Genomic DNA, 20887 nt, shown 5'->3' with positions numbered 1-20887 from the left:
AAATCAGCTCAATCGCCCCAAAAGAAAAGAAAAATGGTGGTGAAGAACATTATGGGCATGAAAAGCCTATTGACTAGCAAATCCTTTTGTCTTTAACACTAAGACCAAACATCTTGTTTAGTACTGATGGAAAAGTGAAACAGATGGATAGGTTCATAGGTGTATAATAGGCCAATGAACAATGGGGCCTTTAGAAGCCTAGATAAGCATGCCATTTGTATCCCACAAGTTTGTGCATCTTGCATGTTATTTTAAAGGTGTATATGCAAGTTAGGGCAAGATTTACAGGCTTCCTCTGTCTATTAGAGACATAGGTGCTAGACCCGGAAGCATCTTTATTTCCCCATCCATTGGTCCGGGTTTGTCAGATAGGGTTAAGGAAGAGCTCTACTTCCCTATTGCAGAGAAGGGGAATACAGCAACATACTTCTCCCTCATTGGCCCATTTATGTTGCAAGCAAAGTTTAAATCTCTATTCATTTTGCAGATATAGATCACCTCTCTGTCTGCAAGGTGCAGACTACAGTGATAGGGCTTTGAGGCAGTCTGAAGGACATGCCATTTATGTCCTGTATTTTTTGTGAGAAACCTTCATGTACATACCAGTTGTTGTATGTGCCTTATCAGGTACATACGTAAGGAGTTTTATTCAGTGGTGGGTCTGACAAGGGCTTCCTTGGACCCAGATGCCATGCCCTCGCTTATAAGTTGAGCAACACAGAATGATTCTTTACTACCTTAGACATGTGCTTAAAAGCCAGGTTACCATCTACATGCGCATCCAAATCCCTAACTACTGGTTCTACTCTTACAGATGTACTACTGAGGAGTTAGTTCCCTAGTGTGGTGACTTTCCAAAGAGTGCTATTATACATTTCCTGCCACAGAGTTTTAATCAGTGACTTTGGCACCAGTCTGGTGTTAAACATCCTACAGGAAGGACACGTTGCGGGATTTTATGACTGTTTTCACCAGTGGCAAAATTAGTCAGCCAGAGGCCACCAAAACCATCCTTGCCTTCCAGGAAGTGGAGGCAAAAAAGGAACATATTCAGCACAGAGCCCTGAGGGACTCCACTAGTGACTGGAGTCTTTGTAGAGGTAGCCTCCCCTATCCTAACTTCCTGGGTCTTATCTGCCTATGCAGAATTGTTCACAAAAACCCTACACAAACATGTCAATATATGGGTTTATGCCTATATCAGAGTTGGTTTTCAATGCTAGACTTTAGTATTGTATCAAATGCCTTAGCCAGAACAAGATAGGCAGTATGCACCATTCTGCCCTCATTCATTGCCTTGGAGACCTTCTCCTTGAAGTCCAAGTAGGCATGACCTCCCTTTGATTAAACTAAAACAGATGCATACAGTGTTTGCAGGTTGTCCATGTCCTTCTTAAATAATTTCTGTGATAATTATTTTCATAGTTTTATATACAGGGCTAATCTTATGGGTCTGTAGTGGGCTCTCCTTTATGCAGAGGGATGACAATTGCAGTTCTCCATTCACTTGTGAAAACCCTGTCTGGAGAATATAGGTTCATAGGTAAGTACCAAGTACTAAGCTATCTGCCCAAGGGCATCTATAAGCTTAGCCAGAATGTGTTGGCTTTCGCCGCCCCCTTAGATTAGTTCCATGTGCCTCTGTCCAGCAGAGCCATTAGTTCCCTGTGCCTCTGTCCAGCAGAGCCACTGCAGTGATCCCCAGGGTAAATTTTCTGTTTCCCATCCACTTGTCAAGGTTTCTCCTAAACAGTGGTTAAACAGCGACTCCTGTAGTCCTGATCGGGCATATTTCAAGGCTATTTAAGAATCATGGGAGGTTAATCAATGCAGTGTTTTTGACCTTAGACAGCTCATATTGGACCTACTGCCTAGGGAGATAGTTGATGGTGAAGCATGGTTTGATATTTCCTGGAGGGCAGTTGGGGGGGAAAAAGGGGGGTTAAAACTAGAGTGGAATTTGTCAGCCAGCAGATTTGATATATATCTTCCTACTCTGTATAGGTGGCTCCATTTACAAATAAGTACTGCACACGCGTGTGTGCTGACTTTGAGGTTTCAGACCTAGCCAAAGAAAGCCTTGTGGTTGTTGTCCTTTGCCTTGGAGGCCATCTTTTTCTCAAATCTGGCTTTAGTATACAATTTGACAATTGTTTATGGAGACCGATTAGTGTGAATTTTATCGTACTGGGCATACCACTTACTAATCTTGGCTAGGACTTCTTTTTCCCCCTTTGTTGTTGTACAACTATTTGTGTTTGGATTCCACCAGGATGATGATTTGCTTTTTTGTTCGTTCTAGGCTTAATTTCTGGTAGGTATAGCCATCTTTATGCATTTATTGACATGACTGTACAGGATTTCCATGAAAGATTCTGCTCAGGCAGCTTTCTCTTAGGGTTTTGGGGAAGGCAGGAGACACATGAAATTGACAAATCATCATTTGGTAGTAGGAAGCCTGCTTTAGCATAGTTAAATGTTCCTGGGTTAAACGGAGTCTTGGAATTGACCCATTATCAAGAAGACTGCTTGATGGCCTGACCTTACCAGACAGGACACTACATGGGGGGGGGGGGGGTGTATTCTCCCATGTTTTGAGTGTACCAGGTCAGGTATGTTGTTTACACCTAATGGGCATATGGACTATCTGGGTCCAAAGTGTTTGTGTTTACAAAGTCAGGAAATCTCTGGATCTGTAAATCTGGGGAGTATGTAAGCATCCCAGTTTATACTGGGGTGAAGTCCCATGCCTCTTAACCATATAGAATTCCTAGGAATTTTCCGTTTTTGGGTCTTAAATAATAGGGTGCTAGGAATTCTCAAGTGGCATACCTCCAAGACCAAGAAATCTGGACAAAGCCATATATATAATTTGGGGGACAAAGGCTCAAAAATAGGGTCAGTTTTTAAATATTGCTCTTATAAATTTAGAAAATTGATAGAACACATTTTGAATTAGCATGAATTTTCTGAATAGTATGAAGTCTGTAACTCAAAAGTCTATTTTACTTTAATCCTCAATGATTTGCCAGAAAACCAAAATTTTATGAGGAAGAGACCAAAAATGAGGCAAAAATCTGGACAGTCTGCAAAAAGTTATACAGTTGAGAGGTATGACAAGTGGCCCCTTTGAATTTTTTTTCCACTTTTGTTTTAGTTAATGTCAATGTCAATGCACATCCTCAGTTATCCACATATAGGAGCATGCTTGATGACGTCAGCTTCAGACTCAGGTCAGGAAGAGTTTAAAAAAAAAAAAACAGCTGCCATTCAGACAGAACATTGCACTTCAGGCTTGCAGCTCAAAGCAATGTCAGAGACATCACATCAAGCCATACTGGTCCTCCTGGAATCTGGATAGGCTGGTTGGAAATATTCCGAGATGGAGTCAGACAAATCAAATCCAGAAGAAAATATCAGCCAACAGCAGGTGGTGCAGCCACAGAAGTTAGCCAACTGTCATTTGCAGTAATCTGTGGGATGCTCACTGCCTGCATTTTAAAAGGCAACTTCTGTTGCAGAAGAATGCCGTTCATAATTCTTACAAAATTCTGCAACAGAAGTTAAGTTTGCCTTGTAAAATGCAGGCAGTGCACACCCCACAATCACTGTGTAAATACGCGACTGACCGACCATCCTAGAGTTCAGAGTTTAAAATTTTAAAGAGGAACAATATAGACGTAGGAGGCAAAATCGGAGATGTTCTTCAAAATCAGAGTTACTTAGCTATGAGCTCAACACAAGTCTGACACCTGCTTATACAACCTTTGCAAAAAGAAAGGCATTGCAAATGCGCTCATATTTGGTTCGATCTGGTATTTAGGTAACATAAGAACTCAAACGTACAGCAACTGTAAAAAAATTGTTGATTTAAGGTTGTAAACACAATTCTGGAAGGAAAGAAAAAAAGAAAAAAGGAAAGAAGTGAAGGAAGGAAAGAAAAAGTGAAGGAACTATTCTTTGCATTAAGAATTAGAGGAACTGGGCTTCTATACCATCTTAGAGTCCTGGCGAGTACAGAATGTGCCGGTGCTTTTTCCACTGCACTGGGATGGGGAGCTCAGAATACAATATTTGCCATTTTGCCTAATCTAAGTGAAAAACATTGTCGAAGTGGAGTTGGGAGTAGCTGGAGATTTACAGCAGAGCAAAAGGTGTGACCTACACATAACTGTCAAATCACACATTCACGTCCGTCTAGGAACCATACCTCTCAACCTGGAAACATGAAAAATCTGGACAAGGCCCATGAAAAATAGGTACAAATCTGTACACTAATTAACATCTAATTTACATACATAATTATGTAACCCCACCCACTCCAATGGAATTGTGGGACACCAACTTTCAAATATAACTGAAGAATGGGCAACCAAAATATGGCACCAGAGTCCCCCTGCAGCAATTCCAATGTCCCATTACCTGACTATTTCACCCCAATTACTAGTGTGTGCATACTGCTTTACTTCTACAACGATTATTTGGATTTTATTTTTACAGCACTTTCTGCACAACAGTGCACAAGCACTACTAGACAGCTGGTAAAAGCAATACTGTCTTACAATGAAAACAGTTGGCATTAAAAGTAGTCTGCCCTTGAAACTCACATTCATTGAAACAGCATTGAAACCCGCACACACATCCAAAGAAAATGCATCTGGCCAGTGCACCAAATGCAAAGGCTCGACTGTAATGACACACAATGCATTTTAACCTGAAAGGCCAGTTAAATTTCAGGTGAGCTTCACATATTGGCCTGCATTACTTTGTACATTATCGTGAGACTTCTAATAGCACTATTGGAGGACCTTTCACAACCCTTCTAATACACAAGTACAGCATATAGATCAATGGATGTTCAACTGTAAAATAACTAAAATGTTCTTGTGTAATGAGACCAGTAATATGCATGTCAAACAAAGAAATGTACTCGATCTATTAAACCTTTAATATGATGTTTGTACAACAACCATGTAGAAGTATTTTCATCACTCAACAGGTAAGATTTTTAATGCAAATAGAAGAACCGTTTATCCATCACAATATTACCCCTTTATCGGTTGGGTGAATCTCCAAATAAGAGGTCGAGCGAGTCCCTCAAAGCTTCTTGTTACTTAGAGGTCAAATTTATAAAACAAAGTCCTATGTTTAGCAGGTAGGGCAGTATGGGTTTTAAAACTGCTGTGGCGACCCCTAACCGGGAAAAGCCGAAAGATACAACATATCAGCCGTTACTCACTGGGACATCTTTTAATCATTATCTGTTCACTCACACACACACACACACACACACACACACACACACACACACACACACACACACACACACACACACACACACACACACACACACACACACACACACACACACACACACACACACACACACACACACACACACACACACACACTTCCCTTGTTAAGTGCACTTACTATTTGCTTGATTCCATGAGTGCAACTCACGGCCTGAGCTGCTGCTTCCCCAATACTACTTGATATTCAGAAATCCATTCCAAATGCTGTGCTCATAATAAATATGACAATGCAGCTAGAAATCCAAATACTCCGCTGCCGCTTCCCCAACGATAATTCTGACCCCAAATCCACAACGAGCAAATAAATAAACTACTTCCCCAACTAAATTGTTTCCCGCTTGCAAATCCAAAAGAGCAAGTAATCCAAATGAGCTGGAAATGATGACGTGAGCTGCAGGAGCTCGATTCCGACTGGCTGACAGGCCTGGCAGAGCTGATGTCATCACGCACATGAGGACGTCAGCTCCGACAGCGCGATATTTGAAAAAGTAAGAAAACCAAAAGAAAAAAAATCGGAAATGAAGGGGTGCTACTCTGGAATCGTGGCACTCCTTCATTTGGACCCCAAAACTCTGTAAAAACAGAGTAATTCGGTATGGTTGAGAGGTATGCTAGGAACTGCCTAACCTTAGCCATTACCTCAGGTCAAGAGTTCATAAGAGGAGTACAAGAAAATCATTAAGTTGGTGTGGATGAGTTATGAATGGCGATGTAGTTAAATGGGGCAAATTATTACACTTTTAGAAACCTGCAAGTGGATTTTTTTTGCCCTGCAGCTGTTGACAATAATTGTGGGTTCATTGGATGTTTGTAGTGCATGAAGAGCCACAATCATGCTCCAAAATGGAGGGAGAAGTGCTTCCATAGTGAGAGGCAATACCAACCTTAACATTACTTGGGAGTGCTTAAGTAACCCTTGTTAATGACACCCTAAGCATGGTCAAGATTGCATACCACTCAGTTGTCCAGATTTTTGTTCCTCAAAAAATCTTTTTCTGGATTAGTGTGGCAGACGGCAAGAATTGGAATGAATTCACTAATGATAGGCATTTGAGTGTCTGACTTTGTTCATATCCTTCAGAAAATGCATAGTAATAACACAATATATTTGATTCCCCAAGAGCAATATTTAAAATTTGTCCCTATTTTTGAAGCTTTGTCCCACCATTATTTTTTGCTTTGTCCAGATTGTGTGTGCCATGAGGTTGAGAGGTAACTGACCAACATTAAGGTGTAAAAAGTTTAGGAGTCCCAAATTGCTTATGAACAGCTATAGAGCCATTAGGCTCCTCCAGCTACGGAGATATTCCACAATGGTACCACATTGGATTTAAACAAGTCCAGTGTATAGTGCATACAAAATGCCATCCACAATGCAGTTGCCAAGGCTTCCTGTGGAGTGCCTTTGCTACATTAACTTAGCTTAATGATAGATGAAGGAAACTTGGCTAGGCTTAGAAATCCCCCTCCCCCCCAGATTGTTAGCCTAGTAGCAGTCTATGAATCTGACTATTATTTATGAAACAAATGGAATAAAAGTTACAGATGGACGTTTTAGCAGCCAGAGACTCTTGACAAAACATGAGTCCCCACATGAAAACATTTGTAAGTTTACCTGAGTATGACTAAGTAATGTGCATTTACTAGCATTAGATAAATGAATGTTCAATGTGCTACCATACCACATCTCTGTGTGGGAGTCTTTGTTATACAGAGGTCTGCATACCTGTGGGTTGGGTTGTGCAGTATAGTGGGAATGTGAGTTTACTAATTGTCCTCTTTCACTACCTAATACATCTAGAATATTGGTACAGTGTCAAGATTTGCAGTATCCTGCAATTCCACTGGAATGGGTGGGGTTACATAATTTATGCAAATTGTATGATAATCACTATCCAGATTTTTGGCCAGTTGTACCTACTTTTCATGGGCCTTTGCCCAGATTTTTGATGTTTCCAGGTTGAGAGGTATGGAAGTCACCCATGAGTATTGTATTGGGTTGAATGGAGAAAGCCTCCAGCAAGTGTTATGGGTTTATTGGATCATCGAGGGTGGCCTATAGCTTACAAGGATACAATATGGGACTTGCCTGTGGAAATCTAGCTAGGGAGAAGCTCAAGGGTGATCCTTGTTTGCCTAATCTTGACTCAAATTTGTTGTTGATATGGAGTGAACACCTCCAACGTTTGCTCCCTGCCTGTGCAGTAACTGGCTTGAATGTGTGGAATCCATTGCAGCCCTGCACTGCCAGGTGTTCTCTGTGGCTTTAAACTTTTAAACTAAGTCTCACTTCTTCTCTCTTCTCCACTTCTCCCAACAGTCTACAATAAACCCCAATTCCCACCAGCATTTCAGAAAGTAATTAATAAAAAGTGTATAATGTTCCAAACCATGTAAAAACTACAGATAAAAATGATGAGTCCTAATGTATAATAAAGCACTTTTTTTTTTTTTTTTAAATTGCCACTGTACCAGTTTATAGCTTTCAGGAAAAGGGTAGCACTCTTCTTAGTTTAACCATGATCTAGTCAATTTACTCAGTGTAGAGATTACGATTCCATTGCTAAACTAGAGGTTGTTTCTTAATGAAACACATTGTGGATTTAAAAATTGTACACAGAAATGCATACACACTTCCCCATGCTGATTTATTACTCCCTCTGCTCCCCAGACTATACTCCATGCTGATTTACTACTCCCTCTGCTCCCCAGACTATACTCCACAGTGCCCTTCCTTTGGTTCCTGGTGTGCTGTACAAAAACTGAACATATTACTTACATTTAGTGTACTATTTTACCATGCTTTCTGCTACTCTGTCACCCACACTGCTCTCATGAAAATGGCAATCTAGCTACTTAGTCAGCTCTACGAGGTAGAAGGATGAAGCCTTGACCTAGAATCAACAGTACCTGGGTTAATCTGGTTGGCTTTGTAACGATGGACTGCCTCCTTGCTTCTCAGGGCAGGGGGATGAGGGAAAGGGGCACGTTGGGGAGTTGTGAATCTACCAAACTTCTGATGGCAATACTAGCAACATGGTCAAGCTCACAGTGGACTGGTGAGAAAGGCTGGATATCAGATCAGCAAGGTTTCACTGTGTAGATGGAGGTGTGACCATAGTGTATTATTACACAATTGAGCTTGAGGCCCCAGGGAAGCTCAGGAGGTGTGACATTCACCTTGTAATATCGCAATCCAAGCACTCATGCAGAGCAGGGATGCCAGCAGGTCAGGGGTTTCTTCTGAATATAGCCCTTGGCTCCAGAGTGTGATGTTATCACTCCCTTGCCCCTAGTGCTAAGGAAACAAATGTGCGATTGGGCAGCCAGGGTAATAATGGAGTAGTCAGAAAGGATTGGGGGGTGGGGAAAATCAGCTGCTCTAAAGGTAGAGAATATTTATACATCGCAGTCTTTAGGGAAAGCATTCTACAAACACAGCTACCAAGAATATTAAAATCACTTCCTGAACATGTGGGAATAATCTCATTTTAAATTTGCTATTATTAAATGTGGCTCTGTACAGGAAAGATGCACAAATGAGATACCTTAACTAAACAAAAAAGTTGAATTCCCCTGAAACCAGTATGCATCATCTCATATCTATCAAAATAAAGTCTATAGGCTGGGTGAAAACTCCATTAGTGGTATACAGCATATGTAGTAAATACTACAGCACTGCAATTAACAGTTTTACCTAATAAACGACTTTTGGAAAGCTGGATTACTTAAATGTCTAAAACAAAAAAAAGAGAGACATATGTGCCCTTTATAAAATAAACTGAAAAATACATCTTTTTGTAAATAAAATCATTCTGATTAAGAGTGCTAGAGAGTCTTATTGACTGGACAGCAAAACAAACTATGAACAAACTTTGACCGACCAGTTATATATGGAATACAATTGGCAGACACCTGGAATCAACGTTATCTGGGTTATCTGGTTGGCTTTGTAAAGCCTCTTATGCAAAAAAAAAAAAAAAAAAAAAAAAAAAATTACCTTCATGAAGTTATTAAATTCAGTGTTCATAAATGTTTCAAACTCTTTAGGTGTCAAATAGTTTTTAGTAGGACCAGTATATTTCTTAAAAGTATTTGCCATGAGTTGCATCGCGACACACACTTCTGAAGTCTTACCGGAACCTTGAGAAGCTATAGTAGCCATCTGAAAGAAAAAATACAACTTTAAAAACAAAAGAAAAAATAGAAATCAAAACATATTGTAATAAAAGCAGAACCTGATGACAGCAGTATTAAGCAACCAAACTAGGAGGGGCCGACCTGCTACCTCAGATAAAAACAGCTGGATCCAAGATCGGCTACTGATCTGGGAAGTAGAGTGTCTTCTTTGTAATGGACTAGACAGAGTGACAGAGCTCTCTCTTCCCATACTGTGCAAGGGGTAGCCAAAGTGGCATGTACCATGAATGAACATGTCACTTGGACCTTTACATGTAAAGGCACAAGTTGAATATACTGGTTACTTACGTGAATTATGTATCCAATATTCAACCATGACAAGACAGAAGCTGCATTGAACATCTAGCTGTCCTTTGTGCCTTAGATTGAAAGTTGGACGCCTTCAGTAGGCATGTCTGGCTGAAAATAGGAGTGGACATGTCATATGCAATATAGGTCCTATTTTAAAGACTTGCTCTACTGCAACTGATTTATTGTAAGCCCGTTTTGTAGATAAGCCATGTACAAGTTCAATTATACAAAAGAGCAAGGAGTCTGGCCCATAGGTATTATACTAGATAGGAAAGAACATTTTCAGGTTTCACTAAACACATTAGACCTGCTGCTCTCCTCTAATAGGTGGTCATCAGAAACAAGGACACAGCAGATGCAGTATTCAGACTACCAATGTCTGCAGACACTGGTGAAGGAAAGCTGGGACTACACTGCTAAACCACCAAAAACCTCAGAGTTAACTTTCAAATCTTGGACATTGCCCACAGTTTACTAAAATATGACATTATCCATGCTCTAGTATTCATACTTTTAGCAGCACATTTCCCAAACTGGTTTACAACACTGCTTTTGCAAGGGTCACTTTTATGCTCCAACAAAGTACAAGCATGCCTTAGACCCTTTGTTTTAAGGAAGTCACCTGTTGCAGTACATTCAAATGAGGCTCCAATTCCAACGTCAGTTGCTTTTATCAGAGCTTGTCTGCAGCTTTTAAGAGCGCAGTCTTAACAAGGGTGATGGCTTGTTACTAGTACAATTGCACATTATGCCATACTCCATAAGAACTGCAATATAAAGAAAACTTAAAGAGCACTTCATGGTATCTAGAAATGGGGGGGGGGGTTGTCCTAATAGGACTACAAGGTCTATTTTACTGCACCAAATTCTTGTCCTTGAAATATTCTACGTAAACCATATCCAGAGATGGAAAAGACATTCTAGTAGGCATTTTAAAACTGCAGCTGAACCTATTCACCAGCACAAACTACATTCAAATAAACACGCACCATTCAGATGTAGAGCAGAGTTAAAAGCACCGTCTTGCTAGGAAAAAGTCACCCCCCCCCCCCCTCATTTATAGCCCATAGCACTGAAAGAAAAAGGCAGCCTTAGCATTCCCAGGGTACTTTTCCTTTCTTTTACAGTACCACTTCCACCAGCCAGAACAAATCGGGCATAGCAAGGACCAGGTCACAGTTGTAGGAGCCATTATACAACTTATAAACTATACCAAAGCAGTTTCTCTCTTCAAAAAGAGACAGTACCCAAAAGTAATAATTCCCCAGCTACAAAATTTAATATTAAAATGGAGAATCTTTTGAAAATTCAGTAACGAAACTCAAACCAAAAATAGAAAATGCAGTCCAAAAACTACAGGTGTACAAGAACGTAAAATAAAGCCTTCAACAGAAAGATTACAAAATACTTTCCAACAGCTAGTTGGTTCTGCTATTACAAACAAAACAGTTGGTGGTCAGTAATTCAGTTCTGGTGCAACAGACAGGCAACATTTATAGGCACAAACTTGCTAATTCTGGGCAGCAATCTCTCTCACTTCAACTGCAGATTCAAAGACTTTCTTTGATGCGCAGAAACTGTTAAGTGTTCTCCCGAAACACACACAAAAGAAAGCACAGACTGACTTTAGGTCAACCAATAAAAAGATGTTATATACTCACCATAATGTTCCATCGGAGTAGTTATACTTATTTGTCTTCAACCTGTGGGTATTCAGATCCAGATCGGATCAGAAACAGCATCTGATCTGAGCTCCAAGCTCCTCCCCTTACCCATAATGCCCCTCCACCATCTCCTTCCTTCCCTCAGATTGAGTTTGCTGAACCAAGAATAATAAGCCCAACCAAATTACCTTACCACTAAAAAACAAAACACAGTCACACCAAGTACCACCACAAAAAAAGTGTACCTGTCCTATATGCCCAAACAGAACCAAAGTGAGAAGGTCAGGGGGAAGGAGGGATGGATGGTTGAAGACAAGTACAACTACTCGGATGGAATGTTATGGTGAGTACATAGCTTCTTTATCTGAAGTAGTTTACTTCATCTTCAACTTGTGGGACAGAGTCTCCAGCTACCAACATCTGGGTATCCTGCATGGAAGGATATTTTGGAGCACCACGGAGCCAAATGATGCCCTACTCTAGCACACTATATCCAATTTGTAATGGGAAATGAAGGTATGAGATGAAGACCAAGTAGCTTCAGAACAATCATCAAATGACACACTAGACCAAAAGGCTGCTGAAGTAGCCATAAATCTAGTGGAATGGGCTTTGATCACACCTGGAGGAGAGATGCCTTTGTCATAATATGCCCAGCTAATATATTGGAAAATCCATCTAGCAATGGTGGGTTTGGAGACTGGTTTACCTAAAAATGGTTTGGAATACGGCACAAACAATTGATCTGATTTACAGAAAGGCTTTGTTTGGTGTAAATAGAATCTCAGTTGTCTGTGTACATCTAATATGTAACTTGTATTTGCCCTTGTTTTTGAAATTTGGGAAGAAAAAGAAGATTTATTAGTTTGGTTAATATTTTCAGAAGCCACTTTTGGAAGAAAAGAAGGGTTCATGCGCAAAGAAACCCTGTCCTTATGAAACACCATATATGGAGCTTTGATGGAAAAAGCTTGAAGCTCAAATACCCTCCTGGCTGAAGTAATGACCACCAAACAAGCAGTTTTCCAAGACAGAAATTGCAAATCTACAGTCGGTGCTGGTTCAAAGGGTGGGGAGACTAAGGCTTGTAAGACAAAGGAAAGATCCCAAGAGGTGTTTGATCTTTCACTGGAGGTTGTAACATGAAGGTTTCTCTCAGGAAGGTCTTGCAAAGCCTAGACAAGGCTAAGGAAGCCACGTTTTCCCCCCACATGGAAGTTCAAAATGGCAGCCAGTTGGACTTCTGCTGCCAGAATGTTTTTAACTGGAGAAGCCAAACTGGGAGTCCTAATAATTAGTGGAACTGGAGCAGCAAAGCTGTAAGCTTCAGACTGTTCAGGTCTGGGTAAAGTATCCCTTAGGGATGAGAAATAAGATCCGGAACCAGATGCATGATGGAACTACTAGGCAAGACCAAAGAGGGAAACCAGACTTGGCGAGGCCAGAATGGGGCAATGAGGATTACTGAGCTCCCAAGCCTGCAGGCTTTCTGAAGAAATGTTGGAATGAGAGGTAGAGGATAAGCATAAAGAGTACCAGGAGGCCAAGCATGAACCAGTGCATCTCTGGGGACTTCCCTCTGTGGAGGGTTTAGAGTGAAGAATTTGCTGCACTTGCATTGGAAGGAGATGCAAAGAGATCGCAGAAAGGGCAGCCCTACTTGAAGATCTGCTCTGCTACTAAAGGATTCAAAGACCACTCGTAAGGCATCAGAAGAGTCCTGCTGAGCCTGTCCATTAAAATTTTGGACCATCCCAGAATGGTGTGTTGCCACCAGAAAGCAGTCAGTGGAGACCGCCCATTCCCACTCTCATGGCTTCACGACAAAGGGGGGTAACATCTGGTTCCACCTTGCTTGTTGATATACCAGACTACAGACATGTTGACCGGCTGGATGACAATAGTCCCCAGAGGAAGATGGGCTTGCAATGCTAGAAGAACCACCCTCATCTCCAGGACATTTATATGCAAATTGGTCTCTGATGGGGACCAAGTGCCTTGGACTGTCCTTCCCAAGCAGTGTCCCCCCCACACCAGCTGGGATGCTTCCATGGTCACTGTGGTCATGGGAACGATGGAAGAAAGGGACGTCTTTGCACCAGATGAGTGACTCTGCAGACACGTGATATGCGTATCAGATGGGACAAGGGCAAGACCAGGCAGGACCAGTGAACCGCCAATGTCCACTGGAGAACTCATGTGCAAACAGGCAAAGGGCAGGAGGTTGATGGGGGCTGCCAGAGCAGAGAGCCCGAACTGTGGCTGCTGATGGGTTGGATGGTTGAAGAAAACAAGACGTGGAGTTTCAGATCATTTATCCTCTCTGGGGTGAGACAGACTCTTATTTGAATAGTACCTAGCCAAACTCCAATGAAGTCTAACCTCTGGATCGGGACTGACAATAGGGGAGGTGGTGCAATGAATGGAATGGAATAGCCTCTAAATATGATTTTTAACACCAAACAATCTGTTGTCAGGACTCCCACTCTGTTGCGTGTAATGAATGACTGCCCCTAAAGATGAGCAGTCAGGAAACCCCTCAGGGTTGCTGCACGGGTCTGTCAGAGAAAGGTTCCCAAAACCTGAAGTACTTCCAAGACCCCCTCTGCCTCTGTTTTAACCCCCTCTGGGGGAAGAAGAGTCCCGAGTGTTCTGGGAGAACTGAGATTTCCAGAACCACATCTTCCTTCTCCAGGAATCAACGAGGGGCAAAGATCTCTGAGGGGCGGAGAAGCAGATCCCAATGGCAGACAGTGCCTTCCCGTCATCTTCACTCTAGACCAGCGTCTCACGTACGGACTTCCGAAACAGGGAAGAGCCATCATAAGGAGCAATTGCAAAGGCCACCTTGAAAGGTTCCAAAAAATTGACATAGCTGGAGCCAGGCGTGTTGCCTCATAGCAACACTGGACCCAGCTGCCCTAACAGCTCCTCCATGGCATGGGAGAGGAGGCGCATGGACGTATTGGCAACTGCTTTCAGAGTGGCCATGTGTGCAGAGAACATTTTGCCCTCTGCCAACGTGGTCTCTGGGGTTGACTCAGCGACTTCCTCAACTAAGTTGCACTGCAGTCAGATAACGTGTGCTATGTAGTTCAGTGCCCTTATGGTGAAGGTGGCTGAGGCATAAACTCACTTCCCCAAACGATCCATCATCTGCAACTCCAGGTCAGGGGGATGGACTGTAGAGCTCTCATGTGTGAGCTCTTTCTTGGTGGCAGCTGCCACCACCATAGCATCTACTGGGGACCCCTTGCTACAAATGGTTCTGTCCGAAAGGGGGCTAAGAATCTTATCTGGCCTTTTCAGGATTGGCTCCACAGTGTCTGGCTCCTTCTGTGCTCTGGAGATTAGGTCCATGAGTGGATCTACAAGGGGGGTGGACACCCAGGAGTAGATGGACCTGTGCCAAATGCCTCCAGAACACAGACTCATCCTGGGTTGGATTTTGGGCAGACCAGCCCCCTCTTTGGCATAGGAGTTCCATGATGTCTCCAAAGGAGAGACCTTTGGGGGGTGAACCTGGAGAAACCTTTCCCTTCTTCCAAGCCAGTGTCATCAGTGAGGGACTCCTGACAGGAGTCAAGTGTCTCCTTTTACACATTTGCTTGATACCCTCTTCAGTGGGGCTCTGAGGGGGACTCACAAACTTGTTGCTGCTCCCTGGGGCAAATCATGCACGGGCTGTCTCAGAGATAACAGGAAGAAGAAATGGTCAGAGGTCTCAACCCACTAGAGAAGACCCTCTCCACCACAAATGCCAAAGGAGAGGAGACATCCTGCGAAATGAGTGACAGAGCCACTCCCCTCAGGTCAGACGGGGAAGCCAGAGCCGAGCCTACTGGAGCAGACATACCCAGGGGGAGACTGCACTCTGACAAATTCTGAGCTGTAAGCACCCCTTTGGATCCAACGCAGAGGCTATGGCTCCAAGAGCTCAGATCGGATCCAGTCAGACATGCTCAAGGCTATGGCCGGCATTGAGGCATTGAGGTACAAGGTCCCATCGATGCCGACCCCCAGACCCCAAGAACTCTCAGATCCACAGACTCCAAAACCAAGGGTTGGATCAGAGAAGGAGCTCTGGGGGTGAAAAATGTTGCGAGCTCCCTGCTCCGGAATGAGAGGGGCCAGGCAAGACTCATCTGGAGTTGGGTGTGGATGAACTTCCACATCATCCTGTCCATCTGACTCACTCAAGCTGCGGGTGGAATGGGAGGAAGATGCCACTGACACCGGCTGCGAGTGCCAGTGAGGGGAGGCTCTAGATAGTGGCCTGGACTCCATCAGCTCCGGGGAGAACCTGGTTGAGTGGAGCCATGGGGTACTGGGTCTAGGAGTTGTCCTGGACTTTGGGGGAGAACCCGATGGACCAGAGCAGTCGGGGAACCACTTTCTAGGCCAGTCATCTTTTCTCCCCCTCCAAAGGCCTCGAGCCAGGGGTTTGAATCCCAGAGGCCTGGGGAAGAGGAGGATACAGTAGCAGCCACTGCAGAAGCAGTGACAGGGACAGCTGTCCCTGATGCAGGCAGGAGCCTCATCACTAATTTAGCCCTCCTGTCCTTGAGAGCTCTAGGGTTAAAGCCACACAAATAGAGCAGGCTGTATCTAAATGGGCTCCTCCTAAGCATACAACGCATAGAGTGTTGTCATTGGCTGGAGAGAGCTTAAAGCCACACTCAGTGCATTTTCTAAAGACTGGCTTGGGGTCTCAGCCATGTCTAAAGAAGGCCCCACACAAACTCACCCACACACACTAACAATTGGACCGACGAATAGGCATGAGTTAGGGGAGGGAAAATAGGGCACCTAACTTGGACTAAGCAACTCTAAAGCACTTACCCCCAAGAGGTCTGGAGCTCAGCAACCATGATGCTTAGCTGTAAAGTGGCAAACAAGATCTGAGGGAAGGAAGGAGATGGAGGGGCATTATGGGTAAGGTGAGGAGATTGGAGCTCGGATCAGATGCTGGTGATGCATTCATCTCAGATCTGATCCGGATCCGAATACCCACAGGTTGAAGATCAAATGAAGTAAACTACTTCAGATACTCATTTTTCGGAGTTCATTTACATGAATGGAGTGAATAGGAGTGTCCTGGAATGAAACAGCACTGGGGAATAATTTTAGTAAAATCCCTTTTTAAAAAAAAAAAAAAAAAAGCTCCTTATTGAATTACTGGGGGGAAAAAAAAAAAAAAAAAAAAAGATGAAGGCTGCTATTATACTTTTTACATTTCTCCCTACTTTCTAGACCTCGGATAAGTTTGGTTTGTTAGGGTATCTCAAAAAACATGGCAAGAAAGTGAAGGTGCACCCCATTAGTTAAAATGGGCAGTTCTCTTTCTTGACATTCCACCTACATTTGCATCACTGGCACCATTCCTGTGCTAAACTGTCATTGTAGGAATACAATCCCAAGCGTCTTTGTGAAAACGTGTTCTGCAACATTTCTACCATACAAGTGGCAAAGCTTTTGGAAGGCCTAAACTGGCTCCAAGCTTTTTTTTTTCCTCAGTAGCATACGACTCCTCACATGGCTGTCTACAATGGAGATCCACTACTAAATATCTCTCATCTCCCTTTCAAGATGTCTGGATAAACTACTGCCCTCAACCTGTGGTTTAAAAGTATTTACCTGCAAATGAACACTTTACTGTAATCAGCATGGGCTAGTACAAAGTCACCTCATGACCTCCTTAATTTCTGGAATGCCTGTTCAAGAGGACATCAGAATAACTTTATCTTGTCTGTAGGTTGGGTGGTTATATATTATTACAATAAAGGAATGAACTTCTAATACTCATACGGCCTGAAGGAGTGCTCACACTTTCTTCCAGATACCAGGACTAGGACTATGCTTTAATAGCCTTCACCTTGACAAGCATTAATAGCCTTCACTTTGACAAGCATTAATGGCCTTCACTTTGACAAGCATTGACTAGATTTTGCCACAACTGAACCAGTGAACAAATTAACATTACCTTTTTACCTTTCTCAGCACATCTACAACAAACATATTACATATAATCAGTCTTGGAGGATCACCTACATGAAACAAGACCATGGCTTTCAGATCCTGCACCCAGAATCAGAAAATTCCTGGGCCTAGCATCCCAAAGGCACTCTGATAAATTTGTAATCCAAACAGGGTTATGAAATCTACAGCAGTGGATTCCTTCTAAGTTATTTATTAGTAGTCCTTAGGTCAAGTCAGTAGATCGCTATACCCATCTACAACCAAGATATATTCTATACAAAATCTGGTGCTCACATCTTGGCTCCAGCATTACCAGTGAAGTCCACCAATTGTTGAATTCCTATACTGCTCCAGGCCTAAAATTACCAGCGGTTACTTCTGCACATTTGCTCACCTTGCTCAGACACCCTGTACAGAACCTGTTTGAATATCCGTGGACATTGTATCCAGTTGGACATGCCCTGGCTTAACAGTAAACGCATTTCCAAACTCTTTACCTGGGTAGGGGATAGCCACTTCATCCAAGTGTTACCATTTTTCAAATGAGGCTCAGTCAATCACAAGTTTCTTTCCAGATTTTCCATGCAAATCAACTGCAGATACCAATGCCTTACAAGGCTTCCTCATCTTAACACCAGAGTGCATTCATACCTCCTGCCTAACAACTCTGCACCTCAGTTAACATCCATTACCATACTTTACAATAAGAGGATCCCCATGCAGCTTATTTTCTCAAATAGAAACAACCACCACTTTTTGCACAGTATTCAAGTCATAACAGACCTTTTGTTGCCATTTTGTTATATCCATATTACCTTTGCAAGTACGGCTGGTCCTAAAAATTTATAACACTCCACCCTCTGTGGTATTTGTATTTGCCCCTCCATTCATTCAGCATATATTAAATCTAGGGAAACCCCACTTACCCTTTAACAATCATGGGTCTCAAATGGTGAAAAGCCTGTGAACTCTTGGGACAAACCTCTGTACTCAGTTTTTGTGGCTGTCCCTCTAAAGGGCATGTTACATGCACAGATATTTCCAACAGAGTAGTACCGTTGCCTTCTACATAACTGATCAACTCTTCATCCTAAAATTGTATTCATCTTACCTTTACTAAACTCACTATGCATAATCTAGTCACCTCATCTAGTCACCTCTTTCATCTTACTGGTCTCCATTAACATTCCTAACCTAGGTACCGCTACCCTACTTTTCTCTATGCTACCTTTTCTTTACCACTTGTGGTACTAGATCAAAAATGGCAGTGCCTTGTGTTGCAGCAGCTACTCTGGCTCCTGGTGTGCATTTTGTGGCTCCTGGTGTGCATTTTGTATTTATGTATTTTCTGTTAACTTACTACCAGTTTGTGAGCTGGTTTGTTGGTCAGATGTGCAGCTGTCTGCAGCGGTGGTGTTTTGGGGCGTTAGGCTGTGGATTTACTGTGTTTTTGGATTATTGGGCTGACCATGGTCATTCAGGGCCTACAGCTATTGGCAGTTGTGAAGGCAGAAACCTGGGTTGGTCTGCTGGTTTGAATGTCTAAGGGATTGGTCTAGGACTTGGGACATTAATGTTGCTGAAATGGAGCTAGCAACGATGTGCATGTTGTAGATAGTGAGGATTGCTGTGGTCGTGTGATGGTCAAGCATGGTTAATGCAGATGTGGTGCCTTCAGACAGCTTTGACTTGTCGTTCTTGTTTGTTGTTGTCTTATTGTTTGTTGTTGTCATAGTGTATGCGCATTTTGTTTGTTTGCACATGAGCCCAGAACTAAAATTATAAGACCTCTACTTATGAGGCGAGTGTGGTATTCATTATGCTGCCTCTTAGGCACACAACCAATGGACTCATTAAAAACATGCAATGAACTTACATTTAAAGCTATAAAAAAGGGACAGGAAGAGTATCAATTGTATGCGACTAATGTTCTGCCCACTTCTTCATACGTGGATGGACTACCTTGCCTAGAACAAAATCTATTTCATAAGAACTGAAATATCATCTCTTCTCATCTTGTGCATACAGTGAAGTCAATACACTCCCTCAATGGTGCCATCTTTATTTCTTTTCTAAGGACATCTATATAAAATCATTCATGCCTGTTTAATGACATTCCTCTTTCTGAACCTGTCCTCAACTACATCCTGCAAGTTTAAAATGAGTGGAAAAACAAACCGTAAAGTCTAAACCAAAATCCAAGAAAAACGGCTGTGTCAGCGTATATCCAAAGTAGTATTTATTGCATAAATTACACAAGCGCTTTCACCCTAACTTAATTGTAGGGCTTTTTCAAGTGTTAAAACAGTATCACTGTCCGTTAACCATCTTTAAATACCAGGGTTAAAAAAAGGCGCCAAAAAAGACATGTTAAATTTAAAGTGAAAGCACACATTTAAAATCACAGAATGTAATCATTCAAAAATAAAACATTAAATGTCCACTTATTCCATTGAAAGTACAAAAACAATACTTAAAAAAATATATGTATAGTATAAAGGTTTAAACGCAAACTATAAATACCACAAGTAAAATAATTTTTGAAATATATCCAGTAAAAGAAATGAATTTCACCAACAATACCATTATAAAACTTCTGCTTTTTTGATTAAATAAGGCTCAATAGAAATATAATCGTTAAGCCCTGGGGGGTGGGCGGCATTAAGCCCTGGGGGGTGGGCGGCATTCAATCTTATTTGCCAGTAGGTCTCCCTACAGCATAACCAGTTCTCCCAGTCTCCCCCTTTGGGATCTACTGGGACTGGTTCAAGAATTCCAAATCAGAAGCCTGTATGCTCAGGCTAATTTTGTAGGTGCTTACCTTAATGCATTACTTGTATTTCCTTTCCTAATGTTCATAAATGTGTTTATTCAACGCCCTCTCTGATTTCCCTACATAGAAACCTGAACAGTCTCTACACAGGGCTAAATATACAATACCTTTAGTGTAACAGTTACCCTTCTTGAAATAAATCCTATTATTACCATCATTTTAAGGTAATAGCCACGTCCTCCAAAATGTACCTACAATATCCACACCTACCACATCTATTTGTTCATTTATCTGGGTAGTATGTATTCCTATAAGTACTACTTTCAAAAACTTTTTTGAAATTCGTTCCAGTTTTAAAAACAAAGTTAGGTTCACCCACTTTGTGCACTACATCCTTATTGTGTCTTAACATCTTCCAGTTCCTTTGAACTAGGGCCTTAACATCCTTAGCAGTGTTACTATGTTTAAAGTACAAAAGACCTTTTAAAAACCTGTTCAACAACAACCACTCATCACCCATAGAGGTTTCCAGTACTTTACTCAAAATGGGTTGGTACCTTGTAGCACGTCCTTGTATGATTTCATCTGACACCTGGTTTAATTAACCAGTTAGGGTAACCCCTTGAAGTAAATAAATCAAAAATAAACTCAATTTCTACTATAAA

General features: G+C 42.1%; 1 long non-coding RNA gene across 1 annotated transcript in view; it reads right to left on the bottom strand.

Moving 5' to 3' along the window:
* The window catches only part of LOC122808852, a 118562-nt gene that overhangs the window by 70511 nt on the left and 27164 nt on the right, over positions 1-20887 (bottom strand). Inside the window, exon 2 of the long non-coding RNA XR_006365835.1 lies at positions 9316-9480. This is a non-coding gene — a long non-coding RNA (uncharacterized LOC122808852). The remainder of the gene's footprint in view (positions 1-9315; positions 9481-20887) is intronic.

This window comes from Protopterus annectens, chromosome 8.part0 (genome assembly GCF_019279795.1).
Source record: "Protopterus annectens isolate FY-2018-M chromosome 8.part0, PAN1.0, whole genome shotgun sequence".
Classification (NCBI taxonomy): Eukaryota; Metazoa; Chordata; order Ceratodontiformes; family Protopteridae; genus Protopterus; species Protopterus annectens.
This window is presented reverse-complemented; position numbering and strand designations above follow the sequence as displayed.